Source organism: Furipterus horrens, unplaced genomic scaffold (assembly GCF_987537825.1).
Source record: "Furipterus horrens unplaced genomic scaffold, mFurHor1.1.pri manual_scaffold_32, whole genome shotgun sequence".
Classification (NCBI taxonomy): domain Eukaryota; kingdom Metazoa; phylum Chordata; class Mammalia; order Chiroptera; family Furipteridae; genus Furipterus; species Furipterus horrens.
In genome coordinates, this window is record NW_028327202.1 from 335,221 (window position 1) to 353,544 (window position 18,324).

Sequence of the window (18,324 nt, forward strand, 5' to 3'; positions counted from 1 at the left end):
CCCAGGGGTGTGTCTACCAGGCTGAGAAAGCTGCTCACCTTTTCTTTGTTACCCGTTTTATGCCTTGACCCCGTGGGGCGTATTGACGAGGCCCAGTAACCCGCTCTCCTGTTCCTGGTTACCTGTGTTTCCCCTTCACCCCGGGTGGTCCTGTCTACCAGGCCTTTCAAGCTGCTCACCTATTTTTCTTTACATGTCTTCTACATTCACCACGGGGGGCATGTCCACCATGCCGAGCAAGCTGCTCACCTGTTCTTTGTTACGTGTCTGCTGCCTTCACTGGGCGGGGCGTGTCTACCAGGCCGAGCAAGCTGCTCATCTTTTCTTGGTTACCCGTTTTATACCTTGACCCCGTGGTTTGTATGGACGAAGCCAAGCAACCGGCTCCCTTCTTCCTGGTTACCTGTCTTTCGCCTTCACACCGGGTGGGCCTGTCTACCAGGCCGAGCTTGCTGCTCCCCTATTTTACCTAACCTGTCTTGTGCCTTCACCCCGTGGGGCCTCTCTACCTCCCCCCGACCAAGCTGCTCACCTTTTCTTTGTTACCCGTTTTATGCCTTGACCCCGTGGGGCGTATTGACGAGGCCCAGTAACCCGCTCTCCTGTTCCTGGTTACCTGTGTTTCCCCTTCACCCCGGGTGGGCCTATCTACCAGGCCTTTCAATCTGCTCACCTATTTTTCTTTACATGTCTTCTGCATTCACCACGGGGGGCCTGTCCACCATGCCGAGCAAGCTGCTCACCTGTTCTTTGTTACGTGTCTGCTGCCTTCTCGGCACGGGGCGTGTCTACCAGGCCGAGCAAGCTGCTCATCTTTTCTTGGTTACCCGTTTTATACCTTGACCCCGTGGTTCGTATGGACGAAGCCCAGCAACCGGCTCCCTTCTTCTTGGTTACCTGTCTTTCGCCTTCACACCGGGTGGGCCTGTCTACCAGGGCGAGCTTGCTGCTCCCCTATTTTTCCTTACCTGTCTTGTGCCTTCACCCCGTGGGGCCTGTCTACCGCCCGCCGAGCAAGCTGCTCACCTGTTCTTTTTTACGTGTCTGCTGCCTTAACTCCCCGGGGTGTGTCTACCAGGATGAGCAAGCTGCTCACCTTTTCTTTGTTACCCGTTTTATGCCTTGACCCCGTGGGGCGTATTGACGAGGCCCAGTAACCCGCTCTCCTGTTCCTGGTTACCTGTGTTTCGCCTTCACCCCGGGTGGGCCTGTCTACCAGGCCTTTCAAGCTGCTCACCTATTTTTCTTTACATGTCTTCTGCATTCACCACGGGGGCCTGTCCACCATGCCGAGCAAGCTGCTCACCTGTTCTTTGTTACCTGTCTGCTGCCTTCACTCCGGGGGCGTGTCTACAGGCCGAGCAAGCTGCTCATCTTTTCTTGGTTACCCGTTTTATACCTTGACCCCGTGGTTCCTATCGACGAAGCCCAGCAACCCGCTCCCTTCTTACTGGTTACCTGTCTTTCGCCTTCACACCGGGTGGGCCTGTCTACCAGGCCGAGCTAGCTGCTCACCCATTTTTCCTTACCTGTCTTGTGCCTTCACCCCGTGGGGCGTGTCTACCCTGCCGAGCAAGCTGCTCACCTATTCTTTGTTATGTGTCTGCTGCCATAACTCCCGGGGGTGTGTCTACCAGGCTGAGCAAGCTTCTCACCTTTTCTTTGTTACCCGTTTTATGCCTTGACCCCGTGGGGCGTATTGACGAAGCCCAGTAACCCGTTTTCCTGTTCCTGGTTACCTGTGTTTCGCCTTCACCCCGGGTGGGCCTGTCTACCAGGCCTTTCAAGCTGCTCACCTATTTTTCCTTAAATGTCTTCTGCATTCACCACGGGGGCGTGTACACCATGCCCAGCAAGCTGCTCACCTGTTCTTTGTTACGTGTCTGCTGCCTTCACTGGGCGGGGCGTGTCTACCAGGTCGAGCAAGCTGCTCATCTTTTCTTGGTTACCCGTTTTATACCTTGACCCCGTGGTTCGTATCGACGAAGCCCACCAACCCGCTCCCTTCTTCCTGGTTACCTGTCTTTCGCCTTCACACCGGGTGGGCCTGTCTACCAGGCCGAGCTAGCTGCTCACCCATTTTTCCTTACCTGTCTTCTGCCTTCACCCCGTGGGGCCTGTCTACCCCCCGCCGAGCAAGTTGCTCACCTGTTCTTTGTTACGTGTCTGCTGCCTTAACTCCCCGGGGTGTGTCTACCAGGCTGAGCAAGCTGCTCACCTTTTCTTTGTTACCCGTTTTATGCCTTGACACCGTGGGGCGTATTGACGAGGCCCAGTAACCCGCTCTCCTGTTCCTGGTTACCTGTGTTTCACCTTCACCCCGGGTGGGCCTGTCTACCAGGCCTTTCAAGCTGCTCATGTATTTTTCTTTACATGTCTTCTGCATTCACCATGGGGGAGTGTCCACCTTGCCGAGCAAGCTGCTCACCTGTTCTTTGTTACGTGTCTGCTGCCTTCACTGCTGGAGGCCTGTGTACCCGGCCTTTCAAGCTGCTCACCTATTTTTCTTTACATGTCTTCTGCAATCACCACGGGGGGCGTGTCCACCATGCCGAGCAAGCTGCTCACCTGTTCTTTGTTACGTGTCTGCCGCCTTCACTGCGCGGGGCGTGTCTACCAGGACGAGCAAGCTGCTCATCTTTTCTTGGTTACCCGTTTTATACCTTGACCCCGTGGTTCGTATGGACGAAGCCCAGCATCCGGCTCCCTTCTTCCTGGTTACCTGTCTTTCGCCTTCCCCCCTGGGTCGGCCTGTCTACCAGGCCGAGCTTGCTGCTCCACTATTTTTCCTTACCTGTCTTGTGCCTTCACCCCGTGTGGCCTGTCTACACCCCGCCGAGCAAGCTGCTCACCTGTTCTTTGTTACGTGTCTGCTGCCTTCACTACGGGGGGCGTGTCAACCAGGCTGAGTAAGCTGCTCACCTTTTCTTTGTTACCCGTTTTATACCTTGACCCCGTGGTTCGTATCGACGAAGCCCAGCAACCCGCTCCCTTCTTCCTGGTTACCTGTCTTTCGCCTTCACACCGGGTGGGCCTGTCTACCAGGCCGAGCTAGCTGCTCACCTATTTTTCCTTACCTGTCTTGTGCCTTCACCCCGTGGGGCGTGTCTACCCCGCCGAGCAAGCTGCTCACCTATTCTTTGTTACGTGTCTGCCGCCTTAACTCGCAGGGGTGTGTCTACCAGGCTGAGCAAGCTCCTCACCTTTTCTTTGTTACCCGTTTTATGCCTTGACCCCGTTGGGCGTATTGACGAGGCCCAGTAACCCGCTCTCCTGTTCCTGGTTAGCTGTGTTTCCCCTTCACCCCGGGTGGGCCTATCTACCAGGCCTTTCAATCTGCTCACCTATTTTTCTTTACATGTCTTCTGCATTCACCACGGGGGGCGTGTCCACCATGCTGAGCAAGCTGCTCACCTGTTCTTTGTTACGTGTCTGCTGCCTTATCTGCGCGGGGCGTGTCTACAAGGCCGAGCAAGCTGCTCATCTTTTCTTGGTTACCCGTTTTATACCTTGACCCCGTGGTTCGTATGGACGAAGCCCAGCAACCGGCTCCCTTCTTCCTGGTTACCTGTCTTTCGCCTTCACACCGGGTGGGCCTGTCTACTAGGCCGAGCTAGCTGCTCACCCATTTTTCCTTACCTGTCTTGTGCCTTCACCCCGTGGGGCGTGTCTACCCCGCCGAGCAAGCTGCTCACCTATTCTTTCTTACGTGTCTGCTGCCTTAACTCCCAGGGGTGTGTCTACCAGGCTGAGCAAGCTGCTCACCTTTTCTTTGTTACCCGTTTTATGCCTTGACCCCGTGGGGCGTATTGACGAGGCCCAGTAACCCGCTCTCCTGTTCCTGGTTACCTGGGTTTCGCCTTCACCCCGGGTGGGCCTGTCTACCAGGCCTTTCAAGCTGCTCACCTATTTTTTTTACATGTCTTCTGCATTCACCACGGGGGTGTGTCCACCATGCCGAGCAAGCTGCTCACCTGTTCTTTGTTACCTGTCTGCTGCCTTCACTTCGGGAGCGTGTCTACCAGGCCGAGCAAGCTGCTCATCTTTTCTTGGTTACCCGTTTTATACCTTGACCCCGTGGTTCGTATGGACGAAGCCCAGCAACCGGCTCCCTTCTTCCTGGTTACCTGTCTTTCGCCTTCACACCGGGTGGGCCTGTCTACCAGGCCGAGCTTGCTGCTCCCCTATTTTTCCTTACCTGTCTTGTGCCTTCACCCCGTGGGGCCTGTCTACCCCCCGCCGAGCAAGCTGCTCACCTGTTCTTTGTTACGTGTCTGCTGCCTTCACTGCGGGGGGCGTGTCTACCAGGCTGAGCAAGCTGCTCACCTTTTCTTTGTTAACCGTTTTATGCCTTGACCCCGTGGGGCGTATTGCCGAGGCCCAGTAACCTGCTCTCCTGTTCCTGGTTACCTGTGTTTCACCTTCACCCCGGGTGGGCCTGTCTACCAGGCCTTTCAAGCTGCTCATGTATTTTTCTTTACATGTCTTCTGCATTCACCATGGGGGAGTGTCCACCTTGCCGAGCAAGCTGCTCACCTGTTCTTTGTTACGTGTCTGCTGCCTTCACTGCGGGAGGCCTGTTTACCCGGCCTTTCAAACTGCTCACCTATTTTTCTTTACATGTTTTCTGCATTCACCACGGGGGGCGTGTCCACCATGCCGAGCAAGCTGCTCACCTGTTCTTTGTTACGTGTCTGCTGCCTTCACTGCGCGGGGCGTGTCTACCAGGCCGAGCAAGCTGCTCATCTTTTCTTGGTTACCCGTTTTATACCTTGACCCCGTGGTTCGTATCGACGAAGCCCAGCAACCGGCTCCCTTCTTCCTGGTTACCTGTCTTTCGCCTTCACACCGTGTGGGCCTGTCTACCAGGCCGACCTAGCTGCTCACCTATTTTTCCTTACCTGTCTTGTGCCTTCACCCCGTGGGGCGTGTCTACCCCGCCGAGCAAGCTGCTCACCTATTCTTTGTTACGTGTCTGCTGCCTTAACTCCCAGGGGTGTGTCTATCAGGCTGAGCAAGCTGCTCACCTTTTCTTTGTTACCCGTTTTATGCCTTGACCCCGTGGGGCGTATTGACAAGGCCCAGTAACCCGCTCTCCTGTTTCTGGTTACCTGTGTTTCGCCTTCACCCCGGGTGGGCCTATCTACCAGGCCTTTCAATCTGCTCACCTATTTTTCTTTACATGTCTTCTGCATTCACCACGGGGGGCGTGTCCACCATGCCGAGCAAGCTGCTCACCTGTTCTTTGTTACGTGTCTGCTGCCTTCACTGGGCGGGGCGTGTCTACCAGGCCGAGCAAGCTGCTCATCTTTTCTTGGTTACCCGTTTTATACCTTGACCCCGTGGGTCGTATGGAGGAAGCCCAGCAACCGGCTCCCTTCTTCTTGGTTACCTGTCTTTCGCCTTCACACCGGGTGGGCCTGTCTACCTCCCGCCGAGCAAGCTGCTCACCTATTCTTTGTTACGTGTCTGCTGCCTTAACTCCCAGGGGTGTGTCTACCAGGCTGAGCAAGCTGCTCACCTTTTCTTTGTTACCCGTTTTATGCCTTGTCTCCGTGGGGCGTATTGACGAGGCCCAGTAACCCGCTCTCCTGTTCCTGGTTACCTGTGTTTCCCCTTCACCCCGGGTGGGCCTATCTACCAGGCCTTTCAATCTGCTCACCTATTTTTCTTTACATGTCTTCTACATTCACCACGGGGGGCATGTCCACCATGCCTAGCAAGCTGCTCACCTGTTCTTTGTTACGTGTCTGCTGCCTTCACTGGGCGGGGCGTGTCTACCAGGCCGAGCAAGCTGCTCATCTTTTCTTGGTTACCCGTTTTATACCTTGACCCCGTGGTTTGTATGGACGAAGCCAAGCAACCGGCTCCCTTCTTCCTGGTTACCTGTCTTTCTCCTTCACACCGGGTGGGCCTGTCTACCAGGCCGAGCTTGCTGCTCCCCTATTTTACCTAACCTGTCTTGTGCCTTCACCCCGTGGGGCCTGTCTACCTCCCCCCGAGCAAGCTGCTCACCTTTTCTTTGTTACCCGTTTTATGCCTTGACCCCGTGGGGCGTATTGACGAGGCCCATTAACCCGCTCTCCTGTTCCTGGTTACCTGTGTTTCCCCTTCACCCCGGGTGGGCCTATCTACCAGGCCTTTCAATCTGCTCACCTATTTTTCTTTACATGTCTTCTGCATTCACCACGGGGGGCGTGCCCACCATGCCGAGCAAGCTGCTCACCTGTTCTTTGTTACGTGTCTGCTGCCTTCCCGGCGCGGGGCGTGTCTACCAGGCCGAGCAAGCTGCTCATCTTTTCTTGGTTACCCGTTTTATACCTTGACCCCGTGGTTCGTATGGACGAAGCCCAGCAACCGGCTCCCTTCTTCTTGGTTACCTGTCTTTCGCCTTCACACCGGGTGGGCCTGTCTACCAGGGCGAGCTTGCTGCTCCCCTATTTTTCCTTACCTGTCTTGTGACTTCACCCCGTGGGGCCTGTCTACCCCCCGCCGAGCAAGCTGCTCACCTATTCTTTGTTACGTGTCTGCTGCTTTAACTCCCCGGGGTGTGTCTACCAGGCTGAGCAAGCTGCTCACCTTTTCTTTTTTTACCCGTTTTATGCCTTGTCCCCGTGGGGCGTATTGACGAGGCCCAGTAACCCGCTCTCCTGTTCCTGGTTTCCTGTGTTTCGCCTTCACCCCGGGTGGGCCTGTCTACCAGGCCTTTCAAGATGCTCACCTATTTTTCTTTACATGTCTTCTGCATTCACCACGGGGGCCTGTCCACCATGCCGAGCAAGCTGCTCACCTGTTCTTTGTTACCTGTCTGCTGCCTTCACTCCGGGGGCGTGTCTACCAGGCCGAGCAAGCTGCTCATCTTTTCTTGGTTACCCGTTTTATACCTTGACCCCGTGGTTCGTATCGACGAAGCCCAGCAACCCGCTCCCTTCTTCCTGGTTACCTGTCTTTCGCCTTCACACCGGGTGGGCCTGTCTACCAGGCCGAGCTAGCTGCTCACCCATTTTTCCTTACCTGTCTTGTGCCTTCACCCCGTGGAGCGTGTCTACCCTGCCGAGCAAGCTGCTCACCTATTCTTTGTTATGTGTCTGCTGCCATAACTCCCGGGGGTGTGTCTACCAGGATGAGCAAGCTTCTCACCTTTTCTTTGTTACCCGTTTTATGCCTTGACCCCGTGGGGCGTATTGACGAGGCCCAGTAACCCGCTCTCCTGTTCCTGGTTACCTGTGTTTCGCCTTCACCCCGGGTGGGCCTGTCTACCAGGCCTTTCAAGCTGCTCACCTATTTTCCCTTAAATGTCTTCTGCATTCACCACGGGGGCGTGTACACCATGCCCAGCAAGCTGCTCACCTGTTCTTTGTTACGTGTCTGCTGCCTTCACTGCGGGGGGCGTGTCTACCAGGCCGAGCATGCTGTTCATCTTTTCTTGGTTACCCGTTTTATACCTTGACCCCGTGGTTCGTATCGACGAAGCCCAGCAACCCGCTCCCTTCTTCCTGGTTACCTGTCTTTCGCCTTCACACCGGGTGGGCCTGTCTACCAGGCCGAGCTAGCTGCTCACCTATTTTTCCTTACCTGTCTTGTGCCTTCACCCCGTGGGGCGTGTCTACCCCGCCGAGCAAGCTGCTCACCTATTCTTTGTTACGTGTCTGCTGCCTTAACTCCCGGGGGTGTGTCTACCAGGCTGAGAAAGCTGCTCACCTTTTCTTTGTTACCCGTTTTATGCCTTGACCCCGTGGGGCGTATTGACGAGGCCCAGTAACCCGCTCTCCTGTTCCTGGTTACCTGGGTTTCCCCTTCACCCCGGGTGGTCCTGTCTACCAGGCCTTTCAAGCTGCTCACCTATTTTTCTTTACATGTCTTCTACATTCACCACGGGGGGCATGTCCACCATGGCGAGCAAGCTGCTCACCTGTTCTTTGTTACGTGTCTGCTGCCTTCACTGGGCGGGGCGTGTCTACCAGGCCGAGCAAGCTGCTCATCTTTTCTTGGTTACCCGTTTTATACCTTGACCCCGTGGTTTGTATGGACGAAGCCAAGCAACCGGCTCCCTTCTTCCTGGTTACATGTCTTTCTCCTTCACACCGGGTGGGCCTGTCTACCAGGCCGAGCTTGCTGCTCCCCTATTTTACCTAACCTGTCTTGTGCCTTCACCCCGTGGGGCCTCTCTACCTCCCCCCGAGCAAGCTGCTCACCTTTTCTTTGTTACCCGTTTTATGCCTTGACCCCGTGGGGCGTATTGACGAGGCCCAGTAACCCGCTCTCCTGTTCCTGGTTACCTGTGTTTCCCCTTCACCCCGGGTGGGCCTATCTACCAGGCCTTTCAATCTGCTCACCTATTTTTCTTTACATGTCTTCTGCATTCACCACGGGGGGCGTGTCCACCATGCCGAGCAAGCTGCTCACCTGTTCTTTGTTACGTGTCTGCTGCCTTCTCGGCACGGGGCGTGTCTACCAGGCCGAGCAAGCTCCTCATCTTTTCTTGGTTACCCGTTTTATACCTGGACCCCGTGGTTCGTATGGACGAAGCCCAGCAACCGGCTCCCTTCTTCTTGGTTACCTGTCTTTCGCCTTCACACCGGGTGGGCCTGTCTACCAGGGCGAGCTTGCTGCTCCCCTATTTTTCCTTACCTGTCTTGTGACTTCACCCCGTGGGGCCTGTCTACCCCCCGCCGAGCAAGCTGCTCACCTATTCTTTGTTACGTGTCTGCTGCTTTAACTCCCCGGGGTGTGTCTACCAGGCTGAGCAAGCTGCTCACCTTTTCTTTGTTACCCGTTTTATGCCTTGTCCCCGTGGGGCGTATTGACGAGGCCCAGTAACCCGCTCTCCTGTTCCTGGTTTCCTGTGTTTCGCCTTCACCCCGGGTGGGCCTGTCTACCAGGCCTTTCAAGATGCTCACCTATTTTTCTTTACATGTCTTCTGCATTCACCACGGGGGCCTGTCCACCATGCCGAGCAAGCTGCTCACCTGTTCTTTGTTACCTGTCTGCTGCCTTCACTCCGGGGGCGTGTCTACCAGGCTGAGCAAGCTGCTCATCTTTTCTTGGTTACCCGTTTTATACCTTGACCCCGTGGTTCGTATCGACGAAGCCCAGCAACCCGCTCCCTTCTTCCTGGTTACCTGTCTTTCGCCTTCACACCGGGTGGGCCTGTCTACCAGGACGAGCTAGCTGCTCACCCATTTTTCCTTACCTGTCTTGTGCCTTCACCCCGTGGGGCGTGTCTACCCTGCCGAGAAAGCTGCTCACCTATTCTTTGTTATGTGTCTGCTGCCATAACTCCCGGGGGTGTGTCTACCAGGCTGAGCAAGCTTCTCACCTTTTCTTTGTTACCCGTTTTCTGCCTTGACCCCGTGGGGCGTATTGACGAGGCCCAGTAACCCGCTCTCCTGTTCCTGGTTACCTGTGTTTCGCCTTCACCCCGGGTGGGCCTGTCTACCAGGCCTTTCAAGCTGCTCATGTATTTTTCTTTACATGTCTTCTGCATTCACCACGGGGGCGTGTCCACCATGCCGAGCAAGCTGCTCACCTGTTCTTTGTTACCTGTCTGCTGCCTTCACTCCGGGGGCGTGTCTACCAGGCCGAGCAAGCTACTCATCTTTTCTTGGTTACCCGTTTTATACCTTGACCCCGTGGTTCGTATCGACGAATCCCACCAACCCGCTCCCTTCTTCCTGATTACCTGTCTTTCGCCTTCACACCGGGTGGGCCTGTCTACCAGGCCGAGCTAGCTGCTCACCTATTTTTCCTTACCTGTCTTGTGCCTTCACCCCGTGGGGCCTGTCTACCCCCCGCCGAGCAAGCTGCTCACCTGTTCTTTTTTACGTGTCTGCTGCCTTAACTCCCCGGGGTGTGTCTACCAGGCTGAGCAAGCTGCTCACCTTTTCTTTGTTACCCGTTTTATGCCTTGACACCGTGGGGCGTATTGACGAGGCCCAGTAACCCGCTCTCCTGTTCCTGGTTACCTGTGTTTCGCCTTCACCCCGGGTGGGCCTGTCTACCAGGCCTTTCAAGCTGCTCACCTATTTTTCTTTACATGTCTTCTGCATTCACCACGGGGGCCTGTCCACCATGCCGAGCAAGCTGCTCACCTGTTCTTTGTTACCTGTCTGCTGCCTTCACTCCGGGGGCGTGTCTACCAGGCCGAGCAAGCTGCTCATCTTTTCTTGGTTACCCGTTTTATACCTTGACCCCGTGGTTCCTATCGACGAAGCCCAGCAACCCGCTCCCTTCTTACTGGTTACCTGTCTTTCGCCTTCACACCGGGTGGGCCTGTCTACCAGGCCGAGCTAGCTGCTCACCCATTTTTCCTTACCTGTCTTGTGCCTTCACCCCGTGGGGCGTGTCTACCCTGCCGAGCAAGCTGCTCACCTATTCTTTGTTATGTGTCTGCTGCCATAACTCCCGGGGGTGTGTCTACCAGGCTGAGCAAGCTTCTCACCTTTTCTTTGTTACCCGTTTTATGCCTTGACCCCGTGGGGCGTATTGACGAAGCCCAGTAACCCGTTTTCCTGTTCCTGGTTACCTGTGTTACGCCTTCACCCCGGGTGGGCCTGTCTACCAGGCCTTTCAAGCTGCTCACCTATTTTTCCTTAAATGTCTTCTGCATTCACCACGGGGGCGTGTACACCATGCCCAGCAAGCTGCTCACCTGTTCTTTGTTACGTGTCTGCTGCCTTCACTGGGCGGGGCGTGTCTACCAGGCCGAGCAAGCTGCTCATCTTTTCTTGGTTACCCGTTTTATACCTTGACCCCGTGGTTCGTATCGACGAAGCCCACCAACCCGCTCCCTTCTTCCTGGTTACCTGTCTTTCGCCTTCACACCGCGTGGGCCTGTCTACCAGGCCGAGCTAGCTGCTCAACCATTTTTCCTTACCTGTCTTCTGCCTTCACCCCGTGGGGCCTGTCTATCCCCCGCCGAGCAAGTTGCTCACCTGTTCTTTGTTACGTGTCTGCTGCCTTAACTCCCCGGGGTGTGTCTACCAGGCTGAGCAAGCTGCTCACCTTTTCTTTGTTACCCGTTTTATGCCTTGACACCGTGGTGCGTATTGACGAGGCCCAGTAACCCGCTCTCCTGTTCCTGGTTACCTGTGTTTCACCTTCACCCCGGGTGGGCCTGTCTACCAGGCCTTTCAAGCTGCTCATGTATTTTTCTTTACATGTCTTCTGCATTCACCATGGGGGAGTATCCACCTTGCCGAGCAAGCTGCTCACCTGTTCTTTGTTACGTGTCTGTTGCCTTCACTGCTGGAGGCCTGTGTACCCGGCCTTTCAAGCTGCTCACCTATTTTTCTTTACATGTCTTCTGCAATCACCACGGGGGGCGTGTCCACCATGCCGAGCAAGCTGCTCACCTGTTCTTTGTTACGTGTCTGCTGCCTTCACTGCGCGGGGCGTGTCTACCAGGACGAGCAAGCTGCTCATCTTTTCTTGGTTACCCGTTTTATACCTTGACCCCGTTTTTCGTATGGACGAAGCCCAGCAACCGGCTCCCTTCTTCCTGGTTACCTGTCTTTCGCCTTCCCCCCTGGGTCGGCCTGTCTACCAGGCCGAGCTTGCTGCTCCACTATTTTTCCTTACCTGTCTTGTGCCTTCACCCCGTGTGGCCTGTCTACACCCCGCCGAGCAAGCTGCTCACCTGTTCTTTGTTACGTGTCTGCTGCCTTCACTGCGGGGGGCGTGTCAACCAGGCTGAGTAAGCTGCTCACCTTTTCTTTGTTACCCGTTTTATACCTTGACCCCGTGGTTCGTATCGACGAAGCTCAGCAACCCGCTCCCTTCTTCCTGGTTACCTGTCTTTCGCCTTCACACCGGGTGGGCCTGTCTACCAGGCCGAGCTAGCTGCTCACCTATTTTTCCTTACCTGTCTTGTGCCTTCACCCCGTGGGGCGTGTCTACCCCGCCGAGCAAGCTGCTCACCTATTCTTTGTTACGTGTCTGCCGCCTTAACTCGCAGGGGTGTGTCTACCAGGCTGAGCAAGCTCCTCACCTTTTCTTTGTTACCCGTTTTATGCCTTGACCCCGTTGGGCGTATTGACGAGGCCCAGTAACCCGCTCTCCTGTTCCTGGTTAGCTGTGTTTCCCCTTCACCCCGGGTGGGCCTATCTACCAGGCCTTTCAATCTGCTCACCTATTTTTCTTTACATGTCTTCTGCATTCACCACGGGGGGCGTGTCCACCATGCCGAGCAAGCTGCTCACCTGTTCTTTGTTACGTGTCTGCTGCCTTATCTGCGCGGGGCGTGTCTACAAGGCCGAGCAAGCTGCTCATCTTTTCTTGGTTACCCGTTTTATACCTTGACCCCGTGGTTCGTATGGACGAAGCCCAGCAACCGGCTCCCTTCTTCCTGGTTACCTGTCTTTCGCCTTCACACCGGGTGGGCCTGTCTACTAGGCCGAGCTAGCTGCTCACCCATTTTTCCTTACCTGTCTTGTGCCTTCACCCCGTGGGGCGTGTCTACCCCGCAGAGCAAGCTGCTCACCTATTCTTTCTTACGTGTCTGCTGCCTTAACTCCCAGGGGTGTGTCTACCAGGCTGAGCAAGCTGCTCACCTTTTCTTTGTTACCCGTTTTATGCCTTGACCCCGTGGGGCGTATTGACGAGGCCCAGTAACCCGCTCTCCTGTTCCTGGTTACCTGGGTTTCGCCTTCACCCCGGGTGGGCCTGTCTACCAGGCCTTTCAAGCTGCTCACCTATTTTTTTTACATGTCTTCTGCATTCACCACGGGGGTGTGTCCACCATGCCGAGCAAGCTGCTCACCTGTTCTTTGTTACCTGTCTGCTGCCTTCACTTCGGGAGCGTGTCTACCAGGCCGAGCAAGCTGCTCATCTTTTCTTGGTTACCCGTTTTATACCTTGACCCCGTGGTTCGTATGGAGGAAGCCCAGCAACCGGCTCCCTTCTTCCTGGTTACCTGTCTTTCGCATTCACACCGGGTGGGCCTGTCTACCAGGCCGAGCTAGCTGCTCACCTATTTTTCCTTACCTGTCTTCTGCCTTCACCCCGTGGGGCCTGTCTACCCCCCGCCAAGCAAGCTGCTCACCTGTTCTTTGTTACGTGTCTGCTGCCTTAACTCCCCGGGGTGTGTCTACCAGGCTGAGCAAGCTGCTCACCTTTTCTTTGTTACCCGTTTTATGCCTTGACACCGTGGGGCGTATTGACGAGGCCCAGTAACCCGCTCTCCTGTTCCTGGTTACCTGTGTTTCACCTTCACCCCGGGTGGGCCTGTCTACCAGGCCTTTCAAGCTGCTCATGTATTTTTCTTTACATGTCTTCTGCATTCACCATGGGGGAGTGTCCACCTTGCCGAGCAAGCTGCTCACCTGTTCTTTGTTACGTGTCTGCTGCCTTCACTGCGCGGGGCGTGTCTACCAGGACGAGCAAGCTGCTCATCTTTTCTTGGTTACCCGTTTTATACCTTGACCCCGTGGTTCGTATGGACAAAGCCCAGCAACCGGCTCCCTTCTTCCTGGTTACCTGTCTTTCGCCTTCACACCGGGTGGGCCTGTCTACAAGGCCGAGCTAGCTGCTCACCTATTTTTCCTTACCTGTCTTGTGCCTTCACCCCGTGGGGCGTGTCTACCCCGCCGAGCAAGCTGCTCACCTATTCTTTGTTACGTGTCTGCTGCCTTAACTCCCAGGGGTGTGTCTACCAGGCTGAGCAAGCTCCTCACCTTTTCTTTGTTACCCGTTTTATGCCTTGACCCCGTTGGGCGTATTGACGAGGCCCAGTAACCCGCTCTCCTGTTCCTGGTTACCTGTGTTTCCCCTTCACCCCGGGTGGGCCTATCTACCAGGACTTTCAATCTGCTCACCTATTTTTCTTTACATGTCTTCTGCATTCACCACGGGGGCGTGTCCACCATGCCGAGCAAGCTGCTCACCTGTTCTTTGTTACGTGTCTGCTGCCTTCACTGGGCGGGGCGTGTCTACCAGGACGAGCAAGCTGCTCATCTTTTCTTGGTTACCCGTTTTATACCTTGACCCCGTGGTTCGTATGGAGGAAGCCCAGCAACCGGCTCCCTTCTTCCTGGTTACCTGTCTTTCGCCTTCACACCGGGTGGGCCTGTCTACCAGGCCGAGCTAGCTGCTCACCTATTTTTCCTTACCTGTCTTGTGCCTTCACCCCGTGGGGCATGTCTACCCCGCCGAGCAAGCTGCTCACCTATTCTTTCTTACGTGTCTGCTGCCTTAACTCCCAGGGGTGTGTCTACCAGGCTGAGGAAGCTGCTCACCTTTTCTTTGTTACCCGTTTTATGCCTTGACCCCGTGGGGCGTATTGACGAGGCCCAGTAACCCGCTCTCCTGTTCCTGGTTACCTGTGTTTCGCTTTCACCCCGGGTGGGCCTATCTACCAGGCCTTTCAATCTGCTCACCGATTTTTCTTTACATGTCTTCTGCATTCACCAGTGGGGGCGTGTCCACCATGCCGAGCAAGCTGCTCACCTGTTTTTTGTTACGTGCCTGCTGCCTTCACTGCGGGGGGCCTGTCTACCAGGTCGAGCAAGCTGCTCATCTTTTCTTTGTTACCCATTTTATACCTTGACCCCGTGGTTCGTATGGACGAAGCCCAGCAACCTGCTCCCTTCTTCCTGGTTACCTGTGTTTCGCCTTCACCCCGGGTGGGCCTGTCTACCAGGCCGAGCTAGCTGCTCACCTATTTTTCCTTACCTGTCTTGTGCCTTCACCCCGTGGGGCGTGTCTACCCCGCCGAGCAAGCTGCTCACCTATTCTTTGTTACGTGTCTGCTGCCTTAACTCCCAGGGGTGTGTCTACCAGGCTGAGCAAGCTGCTCACCTTTTCATTGGTACCCGTTTTATGCCTTGACACCGTGGGGCGTATAGACGAGGCCCAGTAACCCGCTCTCCTGTTCCTGGTTACCTGTGTTTCGCCTTCACCCCGGGTGGGCCTGTCTACCAGGGCTTTCAAGCTGCTCACCTATTTTTCTTTACATGTCTTCTGCATTCACCACGGGGGCGTGTCCACCATGCCGAGCAAGCTGCTCACCTGTTCTTTGTTACGTGTCTGCTGCCTTCACTCCGGGTTCGTGTCTACCAGGCCGAACAAGCTGCTCATCTTTTCTTGGTTACCCGTTTTATACCTTGACCCCGTGGTTCGTATGGACGAAGCCCAGCAACCGGCTCCCTTCTTCCTGGTTACCTGTCTTTCGCCTTCACACCGCGTGCGCCTGTCTACCAGGCCGAGCTTGCTGCTCCCCTATTTTTCCTTACCTGTCTTGTGCCTTCACCCCGTGGGGCCTGTCTACCCCCCCCCCCGAGCAAGCTGCTCACCTTTTCTTTGTTACCCGTTTTATGCCTTGACCCCGTGGGGCGTATTGACGAGGCCCAGTAACCCGCTATCCTGTTCCTGGTTACCTGTGTTTCCCCTTCACCCCGGGTGGGCCTGTCTACCAGGCCGAGCTAGCTGCTCACCTATTTTTCCTTACCTGTCTTGTGCCTTCACCCCGTGGGGCCTGTCTACCCCCCCCCCCCGAGCAAGCTGCTCACCTTTTCTTTGTTACCCGTTTTATGCCTTGACCCCGTGGGGCGTATTGACGAGGCCCAGTAACCCGCTCTCCTGTTCCTGGTTACCTGTGTTTCCCCTTCACCCCGGGTGGGCCTATCTACCAGGCCTTTCAATCTGCTCACCTATTTTTCTTTACATGTCTTCTGCATTCACCACGGGGGGCATGTCCACCATGCCGAGCAAGCTGCTCACCTGTTCTTTGTTACGTGTCTGCTGCCTTCACTGCGCGGGTCGTGTCTACCAGGCCGAGCAAGCTGCTCATCTTTTCTTGGTTACCCGTTTTATACCTTGACCCCGTGGTTCGTATGGACGAAGCCCAGCAACCAGCTCCCTTCTTCCTGGTTACCTGTGTTTCGCCTTCACACCGGGTGGGCCTGTCTACCAGGCCGAGCTTGCTGCTCCCCTATTTTTCCTGACCTGTCTTGTGCCTTCACCCCGTGGGGCCTGTCTACCCCCCGTCGAGCAAGCTGCTCACCTGTTCTTTGTTACGTGTCTGCTGCCTTAACTCCCAGGGGTGTGTCTACCAGGCTGAGCAAGCTGCTCACCTTTTCTTTGGTACCCGTTTTATGCCTTGACCCCATGGGGCTTATTGACGAGGCCCAGTAACCCGCTCTCCTGTTCCTGGTCCTGTGTTTCGCCTTCACCCCGGGTGGGCCTGTCTACCAGGGCTTTCAAGCTGCTCACCTATTTTTCTTTACATGTCTTCTGCATTCACCACGGGGGCGTGTCCACCATGCCGAGCAAGCTGCTCACCTGTTCTTTGTTACGTGTCTGCTGCCTTCACTCCCGGTTCGTGTCTACCAGGCCGAGCAAGCTGCTCATCTTTTCTTGGTTAACCGTTTTATATCTTGATCCCGTTGTTCGTATCGAAGAAACCTAGCAACCGGCTCCCTTCTTCCTGGTTACCTGTCTTTCGCCTTCACCCCGGGTGGGCCTGTCTACCAGGGCTTTCAATCTGCTCACCTATTTTTCTTTACATGTCTTCTGCATTCACCACGGGGGGCGTGTCCACCATGCCGAGCAAGCTCCTCACCTGTTCTTTGTTACGTGTCTGCTGCCTTCACTGCGCGGGGCGTGTCTACCAGGCCGAGCAAGCTGCTCATCTTTTCTTGGTTACCCGTTTTATACCTTGACCCCGTGGTTCGTATGGACGAAGCCCAGCAACCGGCTCCCTTCTCTCTGGTTACCTGTCTTTCGCCTTCACACCGGGTGGGCCTGTCTACCAGTCCGAGCTTGCTGCTCCCCTATTTCTCCTTACCTGTCTTGTGCCTTCACCCCGTGGGGCCTGTCTACCCCCCGTCGAGCAAGCTGCTCACCTGTTCTTTGTTACGTGTCTGCTGCCTTAACTCCCCGGGGTGTGTCTACCAGGCTGAGCAAGCTGCTCACCTATTCTTTGTTACGTGTCTGCTGCCTTAACTCCCAGGGGTGTGTCTACCAGGCTGAGCAAGCTGCTCACCTTTTCTTTGTTACCCGTTTTATGCCTTGACCCCGTGGGGCGTATTGACGAGGCCCAGTAACCCGCTCTCCTGTTCCTGGTTACCTGTGTTTCCCCTTCACCCCGGGTGGGCCTATCTACCAGGCCTTTCAATCTGCTCACCTATTTTTCTTTACATGTCTTCTGCATTCACCACGGGGGGCGTGTCCACCATGCCGAGCAAGCTGCTCACCTGTTCTTTGTTACGTGTCTGCTGCCTTCACTGCGCGGGGCGTGTCTACCAGGCCGAGCAAGCAGCTCATCTTTTCTTGGTTACCCGTTTTATAAATTGACCCCGTGGTTCGTATGGACGAAGCCAAGCAACCGGCTCCCTTCTTCCTGGTTACCTGTCTTTCGCCTTCACACCGGGTGGGCCTGTCTACCAGGCCGAGCTTGCTGCTCCCCTATTTTTCCTTACCTGTCTTGTGCCTTCACCCCGTGGGGCCTGTCTACCCCTCGCCGAGCAAGCGGCTCACCTGTTCTTTGTTACGTGTCTGCTGCCTTAACTCCCCGGGGTGTGTCTACCAGGCTGAGCAAGCTGCTCACCTTTTCTTTGTTACCCGTTTTATGCCTTGACCCCGTGGGGCGTATTGACGAGGCCCAGTAACCCGCTCTCCTGTTCCTGGTTACCTGTGTTTCGCTTTCACCCCGGGTGGGCCTATCTACCAGGCCTTTCAATCTGCTCACCGATTTTTCTTTACATGTCTTCTGCATTCACCAGTGGGGGCGTGTCCACCATGCCGAGCAAGCTGCTCACCTGTTTTTTGTTACGTGCCTGCTGCCTTCACTGCGGGGGGCCTGTCTACCAGGTCGAGCAAGCTGCTCATCTTTTCTTTGTTACCCATTTTATACCTTGACCCCGTGGTTCGTATGGACGAAGCCCAGCAACCTGCTCCCTTCTTCCTGGTTACCTGTGTTTCGCCTTCACCCCGGGTGGGCCTGTCTACCAGGCCGAGCTAGCTGCTCACCTATTTTTCCTTACCTGTCTTGTGCCTTCACCCCGTGGGGCGTGTCTACCCCGCCGAGCAAGCTGCTCACCTATTCTTTGTTACGTGTCTGCTGCCTTAACTCCCAGGGGTGTGTCTACCAGGCTGAGCAAGCTGCTCACCTTTTCATTGGTACCCGTTTTATGCCTTGACACCGTGGGGCGTATAGACGAGGCCCAGTAACCCGCTCTCCTGTTCCTGGTTACCTGTGTTTCGCCTTCACCCCGGGTGGGCCTGTCTACCAGGGCTTTCAAGCTGCTCACCTATTTTTCTTTACATGTCTTCTGCATTCACCACGGGGGCGTGTCCACCATGCCGAGCAAGCTGCTCACCTGTTCT